Here is a 22,411-nt window from a genome sequence, read left to right as displayed (position 1 = left end):
CCCAGTATAAAGAGATGACTGCTCCTCTCTCCTTTATCCCAGTATGAAGAGATGACTGCTCCTCTCTCTCCTTTATCCCAGTACAAAGAGATGACTGCTCCCCTCTCTCCTTTATCCCAGTATAAAGAGATGACTGCTCCTCTCTCTCCTTTATCCCAGTATAAAGAGACGACTGCTCCCCTCGCTCCTTTATCCCAGTATAAAGAGATGACTGCTCCTCTCTCTCCTTTATCCCAGTATAAAGAGATGACTGCTCCTCTCTCTCCTTTATCCCAGTATAAAGAGATGACTGCTCCTCTCTCTCCTTTATCCCAGTATAAAGAGATGACTGCTCCCCGCTCCTTTATCCCAGTATAAAGAGATCGCTCTCCTTTATCCCAGTATAAAGAGATGACTGCTTCTCTCTCTCCTTTATCCCAGTATAAAGAGATGACTGCTCCTCTCTCTCCTTTATCCCAGTATAACGAGATGACTGCTCCCCGCTCCTTTATCCCAGTATAAAGAGATCGCTCTCCTTTATCCCAGTATAAAGAGATGACTGCTCCTCTCTCTCCTTTATCCCAGTATAAAGAGATGACTGCTCCTCTCTCCTTTATCCCAGTATAAAGATATGACTGCTCCCCTTTCTCCTTTATCCCAGTATAAAGAGATGACTGCTCCCCTCTCCTTTATCCCAGTATAAAGAGATGACTGCTCCTCTCTCCTTTATCCCAGTATAAAGGGATGACTGCTCCTCTCTCCTTTATCCCAGTATAAATAGATGACTGCTCCTCTCTCCTTTATCCCAGTATAAAGAGATGACTGCTCCTCTCTCTCCTTTATCCCAGTATAATGATAACTGCTCCTCTCTCTCCTTTATCCCAGTATAAAGAGATGACTGCTCCTCTCTCCTTTATCCCAGTATAAAGAGATGACTGCTCCTCTCTCTCCTTTATCCCAGTATAAAGAGAAGACTGCTCCCCTCGCTCCTTTATCCCAGTATAAAGAGACGACTGCTCCCCTCGCTCCTTTATCCCAGTATAAAGAGATGACTGCTCCTCTCTCTCATTTATCCCAGTATAAAGAGATGACTGCTCCCCTCTCCTTTATCCCAGAACAAAGAGATGACTGCTCCCCTCTCTCCTTTATCCCAGTATAAAGAGGTGACTGCTCCTCTCTCTCCTTTATCCCAGTATAAAGAGACGACTGCTCCCCTCTCTCCTTTATCCCAGTATAAAGAGATGACTGCTCCTCTCTCCTTTATCCCAGTATAAAGAGATGAGTGCTCCTCTCTCTCCTTTATCCCAGTATAAAGAGATGACTGCTCCCCGCTCCTTTATCCTAGTATAAAGAGATCGCTCTCCTTTATCCCAGTATAAAGAGATGACTGCTCCTCTATCTCCTTTATCCCAGTATAAAGAGATGACTGCTCCTCTCTCCTTTATCCCAGTATAAAGATATGACTGCTCCCCTCTCCTTTATCCCAGTATAAAGAGATGACTGCTCCCCTCTCCTTTATCCCAGTATAATGATGACTGCTCTTCTCTCTCCTTTATCCCAGTATAAAGAGATGACTGCTCCTCTCTCCTTTATCCCAGTATGAAGAGATGACTGCTCCTCTCTCTCCTTTATCCCAGTACAAAGAGATGACTGCTCCCCTCTCTCCTTTATCCCAGTATAAAGAGATGACTGCTCCTCTCTCTCCTTTATCCCAGTATAAAGAGACGACTGCTCCCCTCGCTCCTTTATCCCAGTATAAAGAGATGACTGCTCCTCTCTCTCCTTTATCCCAGTATAAAGAGATGACTGCTCCTCTCTCTCCTTTATCCCAGTATAAAGAGATGACTGCTCCTCTCTCTCCTTTATCCCAGTATAAAGAGATGACTGCTCCCCGCTCCTTTATCCCAGTATAAAGAGATCGCTCTCCTTTATCCCAGTATAAAGAGATGACTGCTTCTCTCTCTCCTTTATCCCAGTATAAAGAGATGACTGCTCCTCTCTCTCCTTTATCCCAGTATAACGAGATGACTGCTCCCCGCTCCTTTATCCCAGTATAAAGAGATCGCTCTCCTTTATCCCAGTATAAAGAGATGACTGCTCCTCTCTCTCCTTTATCCCAGTATAAAGAGATGACTGCTCCTCTCTCCTTTATCCCAGTATAAAGATATGACTGCTCCCCTTTCTCCTTTATCCCAGTATAAAGAGATGACTGCTCCCCTCTCCTTTATCCCAGTATAAAGAGATGACTGCTCCTCTCTCCTTTATCCCAGTATAAAGGGATGACTGCTCCTCTCTCCTTTATCCCAGTATAAATAGATGACTGCTCCTCTCTCCTTTATCCCAGTATAAAGAGATGACTGCTCCTCTCTCTCCTTTATCCCAGTATAATGATAACTGCTCCTCTCTCTCCTTTATCCCAGTATAAAGAGATGACTGCTCCTCTCTCCTTTATCCCAGTATAAAGAGATGACTGCTCCTCTCTCTCCTTTATCCCAGTATAAAGAGAAGACTGCTCCCCTCGCTCCTTTATCCCAGTATAAAGAGACGACTGCTCCCCTCGCTCCTTTATCCCAGTATAAAGAGGTGACTGCTCCTCTCTCTAGTTTATCCCAGTATAAAGAGGTGACTGCTCCTCTCTCTAGTTTATCCCAGTATAAAGAGATGACTGCTCCCCCTTTCCTTTATCCCAGTATAAAGAGATTACTGCTCCCCTCTCTCCTTTATCCCAGTACAAAGAGAAGACTGCTCCGCTCTCTCCTTTATCCCAGTATAAAGAGGTGACTGCTCCTCTCTCTCATTTATCCCAGTATAAAGAGATGACTGCTCCCCTCTCTCCTTTATACCAGTACAAAGAGAAGACTGCTCCTCTCTCTCCTTTATCCCAGTATAAAGAGGTGACTGCTCCTCTCTCTCCTTTATCCCAGTACAAAGAGAAGACTGCTCCTCTCTCTCCTTTATCCCAGTATAAAGAGGTGACTGCTCCTCTCTCTCCTTTATCCCAGTATAAAGAGATTACTGCTCCCCTCTCTCCTTTATCCCAGTACAAAGAGAAGACTGCTCCTCTCTCTCCTTTATCCCAGTATAAAGAGGTGACTGCTCCTCTCTCTCATTTATCCCAGTATAAAGAGATGACTGCTCCTTTCTTTTATCCGGGTACCGGCACCCCCAATGTGAAGTGGCTGATGTCCTGACGGATCACAAAGCGCTGTTAGCTGCCTGCGCGCCACCCAAAACAAAATGAACACTACTGGCATTCGCATTTGTTGTCTTTGAGGGGAAAGCTCTCATCAAATCGATATGCAATTTCTGTCTGTTTCAACATTCCCAAACGGGATGTTTTGAGACACTGAGTTCTTGAATGTCAACCAAGCCCAACATTCCTAGACCAACGTCCTTCTGAGGTCACTTCAAGCAATGTGTTGAAAAAAGACTGCATTGCGCTGGGAAACACACACTGGGCGATGATGATGAGGATGAGGATGATGATGAGGATGATGGAGGATGATGATGAGGATGATGATGAGGATGATGATGATGGAGGATGATGATGAGGATGATGATGAGGATGATGATGAGGATGATGATGGCGTAGCACATGAAGACAAGTGAAGACATCTTCATTCTTATCTGAATTTACTTACGAGCACGGACTGATTAAATGTCTCCACCTGCTCGTAGGGTAGTAATCAAAATATCCCTTGCTGACATTAAAACAGAAGCCCTGAGTCTGTGATCTTTCACCTGCCCATTGAGGAACATTAAAAGCTAAATTAATGAGAGGCTACGTGCTTGGCTGTGTTTAGCTTGGGCTTCCAGCTGACCGTTTTTACCCTGCAGAGAACAATGCAAGCTGCACCTGAAATAACTCTTAGAACCACGTCCCCCCTACACCACTCTTAGAACCACGTCCCCCCTACACCACTCTTAGAACCACGTCCCTCCTACACCACTCTTAGAACCACGTCCCCCCTACACCACTCTTAGAACCACGTCCCTCCTACACCACTCTTAGAACCACGTCCCTCCTACACCACTCTTAGAACCACGTCCCCCCTACACCACTCTTAGAACCACGTCCCCCCTACACCACTCTTAGAACCACGTCCCTCCTACACCACTCTTAGAACCACGTCCCTCCTACACCACTCTTAGAACCACGTCCCCCCTACACCACTCTTAGAACTACGTCCCCCCTACACCACTCTTAGAACCACGTCCCCCCTACACCACCTCTGGTGCATACCAAAACAAAGGGCCAAACCAGATAACAAATAGAGATATCACTGTGCCAAGGCCTTCTTTGCGCTGAATGCCTGAGCATGATCTGGTGCTGAAGTCGGTCTAGTCAAGCGAACAAAAAAGAGCATAAAGTTAGAAGAAAATCTGAAGAAAAATCTATTGAAATTAGGAATATAGCATGTACAAATCTACTGTATAAATCTACTGTATAAATCTATACTGTATACATCTATACTGTATACATCTATACTGTATACATCTATACTGTATAAATCTATACTGTATAAATCAATACTTTATACATCTATACTGTATACATCTATACTGTATACATCTATACTGTATAAATCTACTGTATAAATCTATACTGTATACATCAATACTGTATACATCTATACTTTATACATCTATACTGTATAAATCTATACTGTATACATCTATACTGTATAAATCTATACTGTATACATCTATACTGTATAAATCTATACTGTATACATCTATACTGTAACATCTATACTGCATAAATCTACTGTATACATCTATACTGTATAAATCTACTGTATACATCTATACTGTATAAATCAATACTTTTTACATCTATACGGTATAAATCAATACTTTATACATCTATCCTGTATACATCTATACTGTATAAATCTACTGTATAAATCTATACTGTATACATCTATACTGTATAAATCTATACTGTATACATCTATACTGTATAAATCAATACTTTATGCATCTATACTGTATACATCTATACTCTATAAATCTATACTTTATACATCTATACTGTATAAATCTACTGTATACATCTATACTGTATACATCTATACTTTATGCATCTATACTGTATACATCTATACTGTATAAATCAATACTTTATACATCTATACTGTGTACATCTATACTGTATAAATCTTGTATATTCTTCATGTAGTCATAGATAGCCATGGAATCTCTGGAATCCTCTTCTCGAGCAATGTTACTTGTGGCAACAGGCTGTTTCATTTAGATTATTTTTCTGTGGAAATTTGACTAAAGAAGAAATAAACAAAAGTTTTCTTGATCTGCACAATCAGCCGTCAGTCATATTCCAAAACAAACATGCTTGTAAAATGTAAACACATTTTCCAAACAAATAGCTGCTGGTAGCCAGTGGAGCATCCATCCATCCAACCCCAGACCCCGAGTGTTAATGTTCTCAACTTTGTTTATTTTCCCAGAGCCCCAGGCACCCCTATGGCCTGTTGCCTCTGTTTCATGGCTGATTGATTTTAGACTTTTTTGTGTAACATCTCCATGTGTAAGCAGTTTAGGATTGTTGAGACAAATGTCTGTCAACACAACCCAGAAACTCAACAAGCTTTGAGGGAGGGAGTATGAGGAACTATAAGATGGAGTGGAGGACAAATCAATATAAGAGAGAGACGGGGGAGAGAGAGACTGGGAAGAGAGAGAGACGGGGGAGAGAGAGACTGGGGAGAGAGAGACTGGGGAGAGAACGAGAGTGAGAGAGAAAGAGGGACTGGGGAGAGAGAGAGAAAGAGGGACTGGGGAGAGAGTGAGAAAGAGAGACTGGGGAGCGAGAGAGAAAGAGAGACTGGGGAGCGAGAGAGAAAGAGAGACTGGGGAGAGAGAGAGAAAGAGAGACTGGGGAGAGAGAGAGAAAGAGGGACTGGGGAGAGAGAGAGAAAGAGGGACTGGGGAGAGAGAGAGAAAGAGGGACTGGGGAGAGAGAGAGAAAGAGAGACTGGGGAGAGAGAGAGAGAGAGAGACAGGGGAGAGAGAGAGAAAGAGAGACTGGGGAGAGAGAGAGAAAGAGAGACTGGGGAGAGAGAGAGACAGGGAGACTGGGGAGAGAGAGAGACTGGGGAGAGAGAGAGACAGGGAGAGACTTTTGACTTTTTGCCTTTCTTTAATGATACATCCTCATTTCTTTAAAACAAATATCCCCTGTGCTGCATACTCACCTTGCCCTCTACCCCACGATACAAAACCACATCACATTAACCAAAACCTCACCATTTCTACAACCGTATATCCAAATCATCTTCCCCAGCTATACAGACGGCCTCTCCGAAACACCATATCTCCACACTTTTTACAATTTTATACAACTCAAATTCCACCCTAAGGCGCGCAGAGACCATCCCATTAAATAATAGTAAAGGGTCTGTTATCCCCCCACCTTTGACCCTGTTCCTCCTGGTCAGCCAAATAGCCAACTTTGTCTGAGCAAACAGAAAATTCAACAACACACATTTGGTCTTTTCCTTACTCGAATACCTGTACCCCATTATAAACATCCCGACAGTAAACTCCACTCCCAACCTCTCACACAGACATTCTAACAGAAACATTAACCTGTCACACAGAAAACACATCATGCACAGTTTCACTCATGACACAGAAAGGACACCCCTGTCCGACTCCCGAGTCGTTCCGTGCCAACCAGCTGTTAGTGGCCAGGGCTTCATGTAGAACCCTCCACTGGAGGTCTCCTTAGATGTTAGTCCTGTTAGTGGCCAGGGCTTCATGTAGAACCCTCCACTGGAGGTCTCCTTAGATGTTAGTCCTGTTAGTGGCCAGGGCTTCATGTAGAACCCTCCACTGGAGGTCTCCTTAGATGTTAGTCCTGTTAGTGGCCAGGGCTTCATGTAGAACCCTCCACTGGAGGTCTCCTTAGATGTTAGTCCTGTTAGTGGCCAGGGCTTCATGTAGAACTCTCCACTGGAGGTCCCCTTAGATGTTAGTCCTGTTAGTGGCCAGGGCTTCATGTAGAACCCTCCACTGGAGGTCTCCTTAGATGTTAGTCCTGTTAGTGGCCAGGGCTTCATGTAGAACCCTCCACTGGAGGTCCTCTTAGATGTTAGTCCTGTTAGTGGCCAGGGCTTCATGTAGAACCCTCCACTGGAGGTCCCCTTAGATGTTAGTCCTGTTAGTGGCCAGGGCTTCATGTAGAACCCTCCACTGGAGGTCCTCTTAGATGTTAGTCCTGTTAGTGGCCAGGGCTTCATGTAGAACCCTCCACTGGAGGTCTCCTTAGATGTTAGTCCTGTTAGTGGCCAGGGCTTCATGTAGAACCCTCCACTGGAGGTCCCCTTAGATGTTAGTCCTGTTAGTGGCCAGGGCTTCATGTAGAACTCTCCACTGGAGGTCTCCTTAGATGTTAGTCCTGTTAGTGGCCAGGGCTTCATGTAGAACCCTCCACTGGAGGTCTCCTTAGATGTTAGTCCTGTTAGTGGCCAGGGCTTCATGTAGAACCCTCCACTGGAGGTCTCCTTAGATGTTAGTCCTGTTAGTGGCCAGGGCTTCATGTAGAACCCTCCACTGGAGGTCTCCTTAGATGTTAGTCCTGTTAGTGGCCAGGGCTTCATGTAGAACCCTCCACTGGAGGTCTCCTTAGATGTTAGTCCTGTTAGTGGCCAGGGCTTCATGTAGAACCCTCCACTGGAGGTCTCCTTAGATGTTAGTCCTGTTAGTGGCCAGGGCTTCATGTAGAACCCTCCACTGGAGGTCTCCTTAGATGTTAGTCCTGTTAGTGGCCAGGGCTTCATGTAGAACCCTCCACTGGAGGTCTCCTTAGATGTTAGTCCTGTTAGTGGCCAGGGCTTCATGTAGAACCCTCCACTGGAGGTCCCCTTAGATGTTAGTCCTGTTAGTGGCCAGGGCTTCATGTAGAACCCTCCACTGGAGGTCTCCTTAGATGTTAGTCCTGTTAGTGGCCAGGGCTTCATGTAGAACCCTCCACTGGAGGTCTCCTTAGATGTTAGTCCTGTTAGTGGCCAGGGCTTCATGTAGAACCCTCCACTGGAGGTCCCCTTAGATGTTAGTCCTGTTAGTGGCCAGGGCTTCATGTAGAACCCTCCACTGGAGGTCTCCTTAGATGTTAGTCCTGTTAGTGGCCAGGGCTTCATGTAGAACCCTCCACTGGAGGTCTCCTTAGATGTTAGTCCTGTTAGTGGCCAGGGCTTCATGTAGAACCCTCCACTGGAGGTCTCCTTAGATGTTAGTCCTGCTAGTGGCCAGGGCTTCATGTAGAACCCTCTGCCTATAGGGAGGAGGTCAGAGAGGCCGGGTGGTGCCAGAATAACAACCTATCCCTCAACGTAACCAAGACTAAGGAGATGATTGTGGACTACTGGAAAAGGAGGACCGAGCACGCCCCCATTCTCATCGACGGGGCTGTAGTGGAGCAGTTTGAGAGCTTCAAGTTCCTTGGTGTCCACATCACCAACAAACTAGAATGGTCCAAACACACCAAGACAGTTGTGAAAAGGGCACGACAAAGCATATTCCCCCTCAGGAAACTAAAAAGATTTGGCATGAGTCCTCAGATCCTCAAAAGGTTCTACAGCTGCAAGATCGAGAGCATCCTGCCTGACTGGTTGCATCACTGCCTGGTTAGGCAATTGCTCGGCCTCCGACCGCAAGGCACTACAGAGGGTAGTGCGTACGGCCCAGTGCATCACTGGGGCTAAGCTACCTGTCATCCAGGACCTCTACACCAGGCGGTGTCAGAGGAAGGCCCTAAAAATTGTCAAAGACCCCAGCCACCCCAGTCATAGACTGTTCTCTCTGCTACCGCATAGCAAGCCGTACCGGAGTGCCAAGTCTAGGACAAAAAGGCTTCTCAACAGTTTTTACATAAGACTCCTGAACAGGTAATCAAATGGCTACCCGGACTATTTGCATTGTGTGCCTCACCCAACCCCTCTTTTACGCAGCTGCTACTCTCTGTTTATCTTATATGCATAGTCACTTTAACTATACATTAATGTACATACTACCTCAATCAGCCCGACTAACCGGTGCCTGTATGGAGCCTCTCTACTGTATATAGCCTCACTACTGTATATAGCCTCACTACTGTATATAGCCTTACTACTGTATATAGCCTCACTACTGTATATAGCCTCTCTACTGTTATAGCCTCTACTTTTATAGCCTCACTACTGTATATAGCCTCACTACTGTATATAGCCTCACTACTGTATATAGCCTCACTACTGTATATAGCCTCACTACTGTATATAGCCTCACTACTGTATATAGTCTCACTACTGTATATAGCCTCACTACTGTATATAGCCTCACTACTGTATATAGCCTCACTACTGTATATAGCCTCTCTACTGTTATAGCCTCACCACTGTATATAGCCTCTCTACTGTTATAGCCTCACTACTGTATATAGCCTCACTACTGTATATAGCCTCACTACTGATTTGGCCTCACTACTGTATATAGCCTCACTACTGTTATAGCCTCACTACTGATATAGCCTCACTACTGTATATAGCCTCGCTACTGTTATAGCCTCGCTACTGTATATAGCCTCACTACTGTATATAGCCTCACTACTGTTATAGCCTCACTACTGGTATAGCCTCACTACTGTATATAGCCTCACTACTGTATATAGCCTCCCTACTGTATATAGCCTCACTACTGTTATAGCCTCACTACTGGTATAGCCTCACTACTGTATATAGCCTCACTACTGTATATAGCCTCACTACTGTTTATAGCCTCACTACTGTTATAGCCTCACTACTGTTATAGCCTCACTACTGATATAGCCTCGCTACTGTTATAGTCTCTCTACTGTATATAGCCTCACTACTGTTATAGCCTCTCTACTGTATATAGCCTTGCTACTGTTATTTTTCACTGTCTTTTTACTGTTGTTTTTATTTCTTTACTTACCTATTGTTCACCTAATACCTTTTTTGCACTGTTGGTTAGAGCCTTTAAGTAAGCATTTCACTGTAAGGTACCTGTTGTATTCAGCATTTCACTGTAAGGTCTACTACACATGTTGTATTCAGCATTTCACTGTGAGGTCTACTACACCTGTTGTATTCAGCATTTCACTGTAAGGTCTACTACACCTGTTGTATTCAGCATTTCACTGTAAGGTCTACTACACCTGTTGTATTCAGCATTTCACTGTAAGGTCTACTACACCTGTTGTATTCAGCATTTCACTGTAAGGTCTACTACACCTGTTGTATTCAGCATTTCACTGTAAGGTCTACTACACCTGTTGTATTCAGCATTTCACTGTAAGGTCTACTACACCTGTTGTATTCAGCATTTCACTGTAAGGTCTACTACACCTGTTGTATTCAGCATTTCACTGTAAGGTCTACTACACCTGTTGTATTCAGCATTTCACTGTAAGGTCTACTACACCTGTTGTATTCAGCATTTCACTGTACTACACCTGTTGTATTCGGCGCACATGACAAATAAACTGATTTGATTTTCATAGTGTGTTGTACTGATCTTACAAACTTTCCCAGGTCGCAAAAAAAGCTTAAAGATGAACCTTTTTCCTTTTAGTCTCATTCAGGAACCTTAACAGTTCTCTGACTGTGGACTTTGACCCCTCTGGCTGTCAGCTCAGGACCCATTGAGGAGGAGTCTGAAAAGAAAGTCTCCTCATCCTCACCTTCCTCCTCATCTTCACCTCCCATCCTGACCACCTGCCCTTTCTCTCTAGTCGGGGATTCCTCCCCAGCACCAGGAAAAGGTTCCTTAGTGCCGTTGACCACACCGGCCTCTCCTCTCCCACCTTCTTTCTTCTCCACCTTTTTCCTCTTCTGCATGACACCCTCCTCCAACACCCCTAGTCGCTTACCCTTCCCCACTATACTCTCCTCATCCACTAGCATTACCTGACTCGGCCCAGCCTCATCTACACCACCATCCATTACCTGACTCGGCCCAGCCTCATCTACACCACCATCCCTAGCATGACTAGACCCAGCCTCATCTACACCAACATCCATAACATGACTAGACCCAGCCTCATCTACACCACCATCCATAACATGACTAGACCCAGCCTCATCTACACCACCATCCATTACCTGACTCGGCCCAGCCTCATCTACACCAACATCTCTAGCATGACTAGACCCAGCCTCATCTACACCACCCTCTATAGCCTGACTAGACCCAGCCTCATCTACACCACCATCCATAACATGACTAGGCCCAGCCTCATCTACACCACCATCTATAGCCTGACTAGACCCAGCCTCATCTACACCACCATCCATTACCTGACTTGGCCCAGCCTCATCTACACCAACATCTCTAGCATGACTAGACCCAGCCTCATCTACACCACCATCCATAGCATGACTAGACCCAGCCTCATCTACACCACCATCCATAACCTGACTAGACCCAGCCTCATCTACACCACTATCTATAGCCTGACTAGACCCAGCCTCATCTACACCACCATCCATAGCATGACTAGACCCAGCCTCATCTACACCACCATCTCTAGCATGACTAGACCCAGCCTCATCTAGACCACCATCTATAGCCTGATTAGACCCAGCCTCATCTACACCACCATCTCTAGCATGACTAGACCCAGCCTCATCTACACCACCATCTATAGCATGACTAGACCCAGCCTCATCTACACCACCATCCATAGCATGACTAGGCCCAGCCTCATCTACACCACCATCTATAGCATGACTAGGCCCAGCCTCATCTACACCACCATCTATAGCCTGACTAGACCCAGCCTCATCTACACCACCATCTATAGCCTGACTAGACCCAGCCTCATCTACACCACCATCTCTAGCATGACTAGACCCAGCCTCATCTACACCACCATCCATAGCATGACTAGACCCAGCCTCATCTACACCACCATCCATAGCATGACTAGACCCAGCCTCATCTACACCACCATCCATAGCAAGACTAGACCCAGCCTCATCTACACCACCATCCATAACCTGACTAGACCCAGCCTCATCTACACCACCATCTATAGCCTGACTAGACCCAGCCTCATCTACACCACCATCCATAGCATGACTAGACCCAGCCTCATCTACACCACCATCCATAGCATGACTCGGCCCAGCCTCATCTACACCACCATCCATTACCTGACTCGGCCCAGCCTCATCTACACCACCATCCATAACATGACTAGACCCAGCCTCATCTACACCACCATCCATAACATGACTAGACCCAGCCTCATCTACACCACCATCCATTACCTGACTCGGCCCAGCCTCATCTACACCAACATCTCTAGCATGACTAGACCCAGCCTCATCTACACCACCCTCTATAGCCTGACTAGACCCAGCCTCATCTACACCACCATCCATAACATGACTAGGCCCAGCCTCATCTACACCACCATCTATAGCCTGACTAGACCCAGCCTCATCTACACCACCATCCATTACCTGACTTGGCCCAGCCTCATCTACACCAACATCTCTAGCATGACTAGACCCAGCCTCATCTACACCACCATCCATAGCATGACTAGACCCAGCCTCATCTACACCACCATCCATAACCTGACTAGACCCAGCCTCATCTACACCACTATCTATAGCCTGACTAGACCCAGCCTCATCTACACCACCATCCATAGCATGACTAGACCCAGCCTCATCTACACCACCATCTCTAGCATGACTAGACCCAGCCTCATCTAGACCACCATCTATAGCCTGATTAGACCCAGCCTCATCTAGACCACCATCTATAGCCTGATTAGACCCAGCCTCATCTACACCACCATCTCTAGCATGACTAGACCCAGCCTCATCTACACCACCATCTATAGCATGACTAGGCCCAGCCTCATCTACACCACCATCTATAGCCTGACTAGACCCAGCCTCATCTACACCACCATCTATAGCCTGACTAGACCCAGCCTCATCTACACCACCATCTCTAGCATGACTAGACCCAGCCTCATCTACACCACCATCCATAGCATGACTAGACCCAGCCTCATCTACACCACCATCCATAGCATCACTAGACCCAGCCTCATCTACACCACCATCCATAGCAAGACTAGACCCAGCCTCATCTACACCACCATCCATAACCTGACTAGACCCAGCCTCATCTACACCACCATCTATAGCCTGACTAGACCCAGCCTCATCTACACCACCATCCATAGCATGACTAGACCCAGCCTCATCTACACCACCCTCTCTCTATAGCATGACTAGACCCAGCCTCATCTACACCACCCTCTATAGCCTGACTAGACCCAACCTCATCTACACCACCCTCTATAGCATGACTAGGCCCAGCCTCATCTACACCACCATCTATAGCATGACTAGACCCAGCCTCATCTACACCACCATCCATAGCATGACTAGACCCAGCCTCATCTACACCACCATCTCTAGCATGACTAGACCCAGCCTCATCTAGACCACCATCTATAGCCTGATTAGACCCAGCCTCATCTAGACCACCATCTATAGCCTGATTAGACCCAGCCTCATCTACACCACCATCTCTAGCATGACTAGACCCAGCCTCATCTACACCACCATCTATAGCATGACTAGACCCAGCCTCATCTACACCACCATCTATAGCATGACTAGGCCCAGCCTCATCTACACCACCATCTATAGCCTGACTAGACCCAGCCTCATCTACACCACCATCTATAGCCTGACTAGACCCAGCCTCATCTACACCACCATCTCTAGCATGACTAGACCCAGCCTCATCTACACCACCATCCATAGCATGACTAGACCCAGCCTCATCTACACCACCATCCATAGCATCACTAGACCCAGCCTCATCTACACCACCATCCATAGCAAGACTAGACCCAGCCTCATCTACACCACCATCCATAACCTGACTAGACCCAGCCTCATCTACACCACCATCTATAGCCTGACTAGACCCAGCCTCATCTACACCACCATCCATAGCATGACTAGACCCAGCCTCATCTACACCACCCTCTCTCTATAGCATGACTAGACCCAGCCTCATCTACACCACCCTCTATAGCCTGACTAGACCCAACCTCATCTACACCACCCTCTATAGCATGACTAGGCCCAGCCTCATCTACACCACCCTCTATAGCATGACTAGACCTAGCCTCATCTACACCACTAGCCAGGCAAGGAGTTGACACTATATAACTATCCAGGCAAGTAGGAAATGGAAACAGAAGTGACAGTATAATGATAGTGAATGATTCAAAACCTGTCGGTCAATGGCCCCTGCTCATGGCCTGAGCCAGTATCGAGGTGTATCCCAAATGGCACCCTATTCCTTATATAGTGCACTACTTCCCCATAGGGCTTTTGTCAAAAGTAGTGCACTATATAGGGAATAGAGTGCCATTTGAGATGTAAACACTCTTAGAAACAAAGGTGCTATCTAGAACCTAAAAGGGTTCTTTGGGTGTACCCATAGGATAACCATTTGAAGAACCATTATTGGTTCCAGGGGGAAAAAAAGGGTTCTACCTGGAACACAAAAGGGTTCTCCCTAGAACTAAAAAGAGTTATCCTATGGGGTCAGCCGAAGAACCCCTTTGGAACCATTTTTTCTAAGAGTGTACCCTCTCGGGCAGTTTCTGGGAAAGACTCCATCTCTAGAAGTCCTGCCAACCGTCTGGCACAGCTTCAATGATTGTACACAAAACCAACCTTCCCCTATGAGAAGAATGTCAGGGGAGTGCCACTGTGGTCAGAATGGGGCAGAATCATGTGGCTGCAATGTTAGGATTAAAAAAAGCTGACAAAATGTATTTTCTACCATCACCCCTCTGTTCTAAAAATGGCAAATTCCTCTTTTCCTACAAATAATGAGTGAGTTCTTTCTGTCTGCCGCCACCTTTCTGCTGGTTACTCACAGGGAAAGACACCTCACAAAAAGCCAATTGTTTAAATTATCAAACCAATATATGTACAATTGGACCAAAGTGGATCGAATGAAGGCGAGGATATTGGTTAGTTTAGATGGATACATAGGCATCCTATACAGAACTGCTTTAACGGTGATGCTGATAAGGCCGGCAAATCACACAAAAGTAAAACAGTAGAAAACAAAACTATTGTATTCTTCCTATTAGACAATGACTCCCCTATACTAGTCAGGACACGGTCAATCAAGCTCTTAGTTTGAATGATCCAGGAAATTAGGGTTCCCCAACTGGTGGCCTGTGGATCGAATCAAGCTGATGATCTCTGTCTATCCAATCTATCCAGTTTAGAGCCCTAGGAATATGTGCAACAGGACAAGGACTCCCCTATTGTCAGGTTGTGTGCTACTGGTATAGAAGTCAGGTGCAGGAGAGCAGAGAGTTGTGATCTACTGGTATAGAAGTCAGGTGCAGGAGAGCAGAGAGTTGTGCTCTACTGGTATAGAAGTCAGGTGCAGGAGAGCAGAGAGTTGTGATCTACTGGTATAGAAGTCAGGTGCAGGAGAGCAGAGAGTTGTGCTCTACTGGTATAGAAGTCAGGTGCAGGAGAGCAGAGAGTTGTGATCTACTGGTATAGAAGTCAGGTGCAGGAGAGCAGAGAGTTGTGCTCTACTGGTATAGAAGTCAGGTGCAGGAGAGCAGAGAGTTGTGATCTACTGGTATAGAAGTCAGGTGCAGGAGAGCAGAGAGTTGTGCTCTACTGGTATAGAAGTCAGGTGCAGGAGAGCAGAGAGTTGTGATCTACTGGTATAGAAGTCAGGTGCAGGAGAGCAGAGAGTTGTGCTCTACCGGTATAGAAGTCAGGTGCAGGAGAGCAGAGGGTTGTGCTCTACTGGTGTAGAAGTCAGGTGCAGTAGAGCAGAGAGTTGTGATCTACTGGTATAGAAGTCAGGTGCAGGAGAGCAGAGAGTTGTGCTCTACTGGTATAGAAGTCAGGTGCAGGAGAGCAGAGAGTTGTGCTCTACCGGTATAGAAGTCAGGTGCAGGAGAGCAGAGGGTTGTGCTCTACTGGTGTAGAAGTCAGGTGCAGTAGAGCAGAGAGTTGTGATCTACTGGTATATAAGTCAGGTGCAGGAGAGCAGAGAGTTGTGCTCTACTGGTATAGAAGTCAGGTGCAGTAGAGCAGAGAGTTGTGATCTACTGGTATAGAAGTCAGGTGCAGGAGAGCAGAGAGTTGTGATCTACTGGTATAGAAGTCAGGTGCAGTAGAGCAGAGAGGTGTGATCTAATGGTATAGAAGTCAGGTGTAGGAGAGCAGAGAGTTGTGCTCTACTGGTGTAGAAGTCAGGTGCAGTAGAGCAGAGAGTTGTGGTCTACTGGTATAGAAGTCAGGTGCAGGAGAGCAAAGAGTTGTGCTCTACTGGTATAGAAGTCAGGTGCAGGAGAGCAGAGAGTTGTGCTCTACTGGTATAGAAGTCAGGTGCATGAGAGCAGAGAGTTGTGCTCTACTGGTGTAGAAGTCAGGTGCAGTAGAGCAGAGAGTTGTGATCTACTGGTATAGAAGTCAGGTGCAGGAGAGCAAAGAGTTGTGCTCTACTGGTATAGAAGTCAGGTGCAGGAGAGCAGAGAGTTGTGCTCTACTGGTATAGAAGTCAGGTGAAGGAGAGCAGAGAGTTGTGCTCTACTGGTATAGAAGTCAGGTGCAGTAGAGCAGAGAGTTGTGATCTACTGGTATAGAAGTCAGGTGAAGGAGAGCAGAGAGTTGTGCTCTACTGGTATAGAAGTCAGGTGCAGGAGAGCAGAGAGTTGTGCTCTACTGGTATAGAAGTCAGGTGCAGGAGAGCAGAGAGTTGTGCTCTACTGGTGTTGAAGTCAGGTGCATAAGAGCAGAGAGTTGTGCTCTACTGGTGTAGAAGTCAGGTGCAGTAGAGCAGGGAGTTGTGCTCTACTGGTATAGAAGTCAGGTGCAGGAGAGCGGAGAGTTGTGCTCTACTGATGTTGAAGTCAGGTGCAGGAGAGCAGAGAGTTGTGCTCTACTGGTATAGAAGTCAGGTGCAGGAGAGCGGAGAGTTGTGCTCTACTGATGTTGAAGTCAGGTGCAGTAGAGCAGGGAGTTGTGCTCTACTGGTATAGAAGTCAGGTGCAGGAGAGCGGAGAGTTGTGCTCTACTGATGTTGAAGTCAGGTGCAGTAGAGCAGGGAGTTGTGCTCTACTGGTATAGAAGTCAGGTGCAGGAGAGCAGAGAGTTGTGCTCTACTGATGTTGAAGTCAGGTGCAGGAGAGCAGGGAGTTGTGCTCTACTGGTATAGAAGTCAGGTGCAGGAGAGCGGAGAGTTGTGCTCTACTGGTATAGAAGTCAGGTGCAGGAGAGCGGAGAGTTGTGCTCTACTGGTATAGAAGTCAGGTGCAGGAGAGCGGAGAGTTGTGCTCTACTGGTATAGAAGTCAGGTGCAGGAGAGCGGAGAGTTGTGCTCTACTGGTATAGAAGTCAGGTGAAGGAGAGCAGAGAGTTGTGCTCTACTGGTATAGAAGTCAGGTGCAGGAGAGCGGAGAGTTGTGCTCTACTGGTATAGAAGTCAGGTGCAGGAGAGCGGAGAGTTGTGCTCTACTGGTATAGAAGTCAGGTGCAGGAGAGCAGAGAGTTGTGATCAGGCGCAGACTTTATTTGGCAGAAGCAAACAACAGACGGACGCAACTGCGTCAAAAAACCTACAGCCAAAGGCAAAATGAAAAGCGCGACAACAGTCACAATGATGCAAATGTTTAGCAATTAAACATACTTCGGGTTGAACACGGTACCCGGGGAAAAACCAGCCTGGCGCGTCACACAAAACACGTAACGAAACAATTCCACACAAAGACATGGGGAGGGAACAGAGGGAATATATATGTAGTGTGATTAGGGAATGTTAACCAGGTGTGCGGGGAAACAAGACAAAACAAATGGAACAATGAAAAGTGGAGCGGCGATGGCTAGAAGACCGGTGACGTTGACCACCGAACGCCGTCTGATCAAGGAGAGGAGCCGACATCGGCGGAAGTCGTGACACCTATACTAGTCAGGACACTGTCTATACAGGTAATAAAGTTTAAAGAGAGAGGACATTTAACCATTTGTTGGCTGAGAGAGAAAAAATGTAATGGAGAGAGAGAGGTTTGTGACCTGTTGCCACAAGAAAAGGGCAACCAGTGAATAACTAACACTTGTAAATACAATCCATATTTATTTTCTCTTTTGTACTTTAACTATTTGCACATCGTTACAACACTGTATATAGACATAATGTGACACTTGAAATGTCTTTATTCTTTTTGAACTTTTGTGAGTGTAATGTTTACTGTTCATTTTTTATTGCTTATTTCACTCTTGTTTATTATCTATTCCACTTGCTTTGGCAAGTGAAATAGGTTTCCCATGCCAATAAAGCTCTTCGAATTGAATTGAGAGAGCATGACGACTAAATAGAGAGAGAGAGAGAGAGAGAGCGCATGAGGCCGAGAGAGAATATGTAAGAGCGAGAGAAACTGTTTTTCACTTTTGTTTATCCATTTTACTTGCTTTGGCAATGTAAACATATGTTTACCATGCCAACAAAGCCCACTGAAATGAATTGAGAGCGAGAGAGAGAGAGAGAGAGAGAGAGATAGAGAGAGAAAGAGAGAGCGAGAGATAGAGAGAGGCTATGAGATAAATAAGTCACATGTTCTGCCTGTGTCTTGTGTAAAACAACACCCAATAAAATGTTCCTCCTAAAGAGCACTGCATCTCTCCTAAAGAGCACTGCGTCACTCCTAAAGAGCACTGCGTCTCTCCTAAAGAGCACTGCGTCTCTCCTAAAAAGCACTGCGTCTCTCCTAAATAGCACTGCGTCTCTCCTAAAGAGCACTGCGTATCTCCTAAAGAGCACTGCGTCTCTCCTAAAGAGCACTGCGTCTCTCCTAAAGAGCACTGCGTCTCTCCTAAAGAGCACTGCGTCTCTCCCAAAGAGCACTGCATCTCTCCTAAAGAGCACTGCATCTCTCCTAAAGAGCACTGCATCTCTCCTAAAGAGCACTGCATCTCTCCTAAAGAGCACTACATCTCTCCTAAAGAGCACTGCATCTCTCCTAAATAGCACTGCATCTCTCCTAAAGAGCACTGCATCTCTCCTAAAGAGCACTGCATCTCTCCTAAAGAGCACTGCATCTCTCCTAAAGAGCACTACATCTCTCCTAAAGAGCACTGCATCTCTCCTAAAGAGCACTGCATCTCTCCTAAAGAGCACTACATCTCTCCTAAAGAGCACTACATCTCTCCTAAAGAGCACTACATCTCTCCTAAAGAGCACTACATCTCTCCTAAAGAGCACTACATCTCTCCTAAAGAGCACTGCATCTCTCCTAAAGAGCACTACATCTCTCCTAAAGAGCACTGCATCTCTCCTAAAGAGCACTGCATCTCTCCTAAAGAGCACTACATCTCTCCTAAAGAGCACTGCATCTCTCCTAAAGAGCACTGCATCTCTCCTAAAGAGCACTGCATCTCTCCTAAAGAGCACTGCATCTCTCCTAAAGAGCACTGCATCTCTCCTAAAGAGCACTGCATATCTCCTAAAAAGCACTACATCTCTCCTAAAGAGCACTACATCTCTCCTAAAGAGCACTGTATCTGCTTTGTTTTCAACCCGCATTCATATCACTGGTTTGGTATCACACCAACACTACTCTCTGAGGGGTCAACGGTAGGGACGTTTTTAGATTTTAAGGGATACAGATTTTCAACCTAAATTCTGCTTCCACTTAAAAACGGATGTCGGGACTCAGCTCAGGAGTCTTTTTCCTCCTTAGTTACTGACTCACAGTCGGACAGGTGTCTCGTTACAGCTGTGATAGATAGGCTATCTTTGTGTGTCCAGATTTCTTGACCTACAAAGCCACGGGAATATCTGTTCTCTTGATAAAAACACACAGGTTACCTTTCCCAATTTATGAAAGTATTTAACATATTCCAAATATGTTATCTGATAAATATCAACGGATGAACAGTGAATCGATTCGCATGACTGACACTGCATTATCTAGGTGCTTTCTTTGCCTGAAAGTTGACATTTAGTCAAGTAAAATTAAAACGAAATAAGGCAATTCACGTTTTAAATCGAATACTGATAATATCGAGTCCTATAAGTGTGTTATTATTCGTTTTTAACACGTTCACAAATGTCAAATATCTTACCACCAGCTCTTTGCGTGTCAGGGAACTTTGCGAAATGTAGTCCCTTGGTTTCAGTCGCCAATCTGTGGCTTGCAGTTTTTCTCCGGCAGCTGAATTGACTCCAATCAAGATCACACTCCTCCGAAGAAGTTGCGCACCCTCCTCTACTTCAACTACTATGAAATGCATAATGAGCCTGCTACCTCCCTGTGCGCAGCAGCATCAATCAAAGCCGTAAAATCCCGCCCAAAAAACGTCCCTCCTCGCTCTACTGCTGAAGCATAGGTAACAGGAAACTCATCACTATGAGACAGTAAGTCATTATTATGAGACAGTAAGTCATCATTATGAGACAGTAAGTCATTATTACGAGACAGTAAGTCATTATTATGATACAGTAAGTCATCATTATGAGACAGTAAGTCATTATTACCAGACAGTAAGTCATTATTATGAGACAGTAAGTCATCATTATGAGACAGTAAGTCATTATTACCAGACAGTAAGTCATTATTATGATACAGTAAGTCATTATTACGAGACAGTAAGTCATTATTATGATACAGTAAGTCATCATTATGAGACAGTAAGTCATTATTATGATACAGTAAGTCATCATTATGAGACAGTAAGTCATCATTATGAGACAGTAAGTCATTATTATGAGACAGTAAGTCATTATTATGAGACAGTAAGTAATAGTTATGAGACAGTAAGTCATTATTATGAGACAGTAAGTCATCATTACAAGACATTAAGTCATTATTATGAGATAGTAAGTCATTATTATGAGACAGTAAGTCATCATTACCAGACAGTAAGTCATTATTACGAGACAGTAAGTCATTATTATGAGACAGTAAGTCATCATTACCAGACAGTAAGTCATTATTATGAGACAGTAAGTCATTATTATGAGACAGTAAGTCATTATTATGAGACAGTAAGTCATCATTATGAGACAGTAAGTAATAGTTATGAGACAGTAAGTCATTATTATGAGACAGTAAGTCATTATTATGAGACAGTAAGTCATTATTATGAGACAGTAAGTCATCATTATGAGACAGTAAGTAATAGTTATGAGACAGTAAGTCATTATTATGAGACAGTAAGTCATTATTATGAGACAGTAAGTCATTATTATGAGACAGTAAGTCATCATTATGAGACAGTAAGTAATAGTTATGAGATAGTAAGTCATCATTATGAGACAGTAAGTAATAGTTATGAGACAGTAAGTCATCATTATGAGACAGTAAGTCATTATTATGAGACAGTAAGTCATCATTATGAGACAGTAAGTCATTATTATGAGATACAGATTGCCTAAACATATCATTAGAATCCAATGTGCTCAACTTTCAAGGATAACCTTATGTATATCCTATAGTCAATCTCACGTGTGTGTGTTTGTGTGTGTGTGAGTGTTCATGAGAGAGAGAGTTTGTGGTGATAATGTTCCATATTAATGGAATGGACCGTTTTGTTGATGTGAGTTGGTACCTGTTTGATGACATCTGGTTGACATGAGACTTAATTAATATATTTTTTGAATTTTAAATTATGAATATATAACCAGCGATTCTTGAAGAATGTAACTTGGAAATGCCTCATGAGCAACAGTCTTACCCCAAAAGTCAGATTGTTTGGGGGGTGGCGGTCAACAGGCTTCCATAAGTAAATGCAAATGGCACAGACAAACAAAACTTTACTGAGCTTTTCGTTAACTTGAAACGTGTTTCTTTAGCCAACATGTCAATGTTGTCACTGTAGAAGCTGCTTTTGACTTGAATGTGAAAAAGTCAAACACGAACAGAACTCCATAGGCTTCTGTATAGGCTACTTCTGGATCACAGACCACTCATGTCTTCGTCCCTGCTTTATGTTAGCCTGAGTGAATGAATGCCAGTCTTTACTATCGTGTCAACTCCCAATTGACATGTCATGTTTTGCTTGACCATGAACAATGGAGTTGCCAAGAGCACAAACAGATCTGGGACCAGGCTGTATGTCGCACTAATATTGATTGATAAGAAGCGATTGGGTAAAAACTGAAGCAGTGAACTACCATAAGGCTTTACTTTCAATGATGTCGCTCTTGCTGCTGGTGATCCTCTGATCCACCTCTACACCGACGACACCATTCTGTATACTTCCTTCTTTGGACACTGTGTTAACTGACCTCCAGACGAGCTTCAATGCCATACAACTCTCCTTCCGTGGCCTCCAACTGCTCTTAAACGCAAATAAAACTAAATGCATGCTATTCAACCGATCAT

General features: G+C 44.9%; 1 protein-coding gene across 1 annotated transcript in view; it reads right to left on the bottom strand.

Moving 5' to 3' along the window:
• The window catches only part of LOC110496690 (four and a half LIM domains protein 3), a 45,239-nt gene extending 24,882 nt beyond the window's left edge, over nt 1-20,357 (bottom strand). The window contains exon 1 of the mRNA XM_021572718.3: nt 20,151-20,357. The gene's annotated coding sequence lies outside the window, so the exon portion shown is untranslated. The remainder of the gene's footprint in view (nt 1-20,150) is intronic.
• Between the last annotated feature and the right edge of the window lie 2,054 nt (nt 20,358-22,411).

The sequence above is a fragment of the Oncorhynchus mykiss genome, chromosome 18, assembly GCF_057628025.1.
Source record: "Oncorhynchus mykiss isolate SJ-2025 chromosome 18, ASM5762802v1, whole genome shotgun sequence".
Classification (NCBI taxonomy): domain Eukaryota; kingdom Metazoa; phylum Chordata; class Actinopteri; order Salmoniformes; family Salmonidae; genus Oncorhynchus; species Oncorhynchus mykiss.
This window is presented reverse-complemented; position numbering and strand designations above follow the sequence as displayed.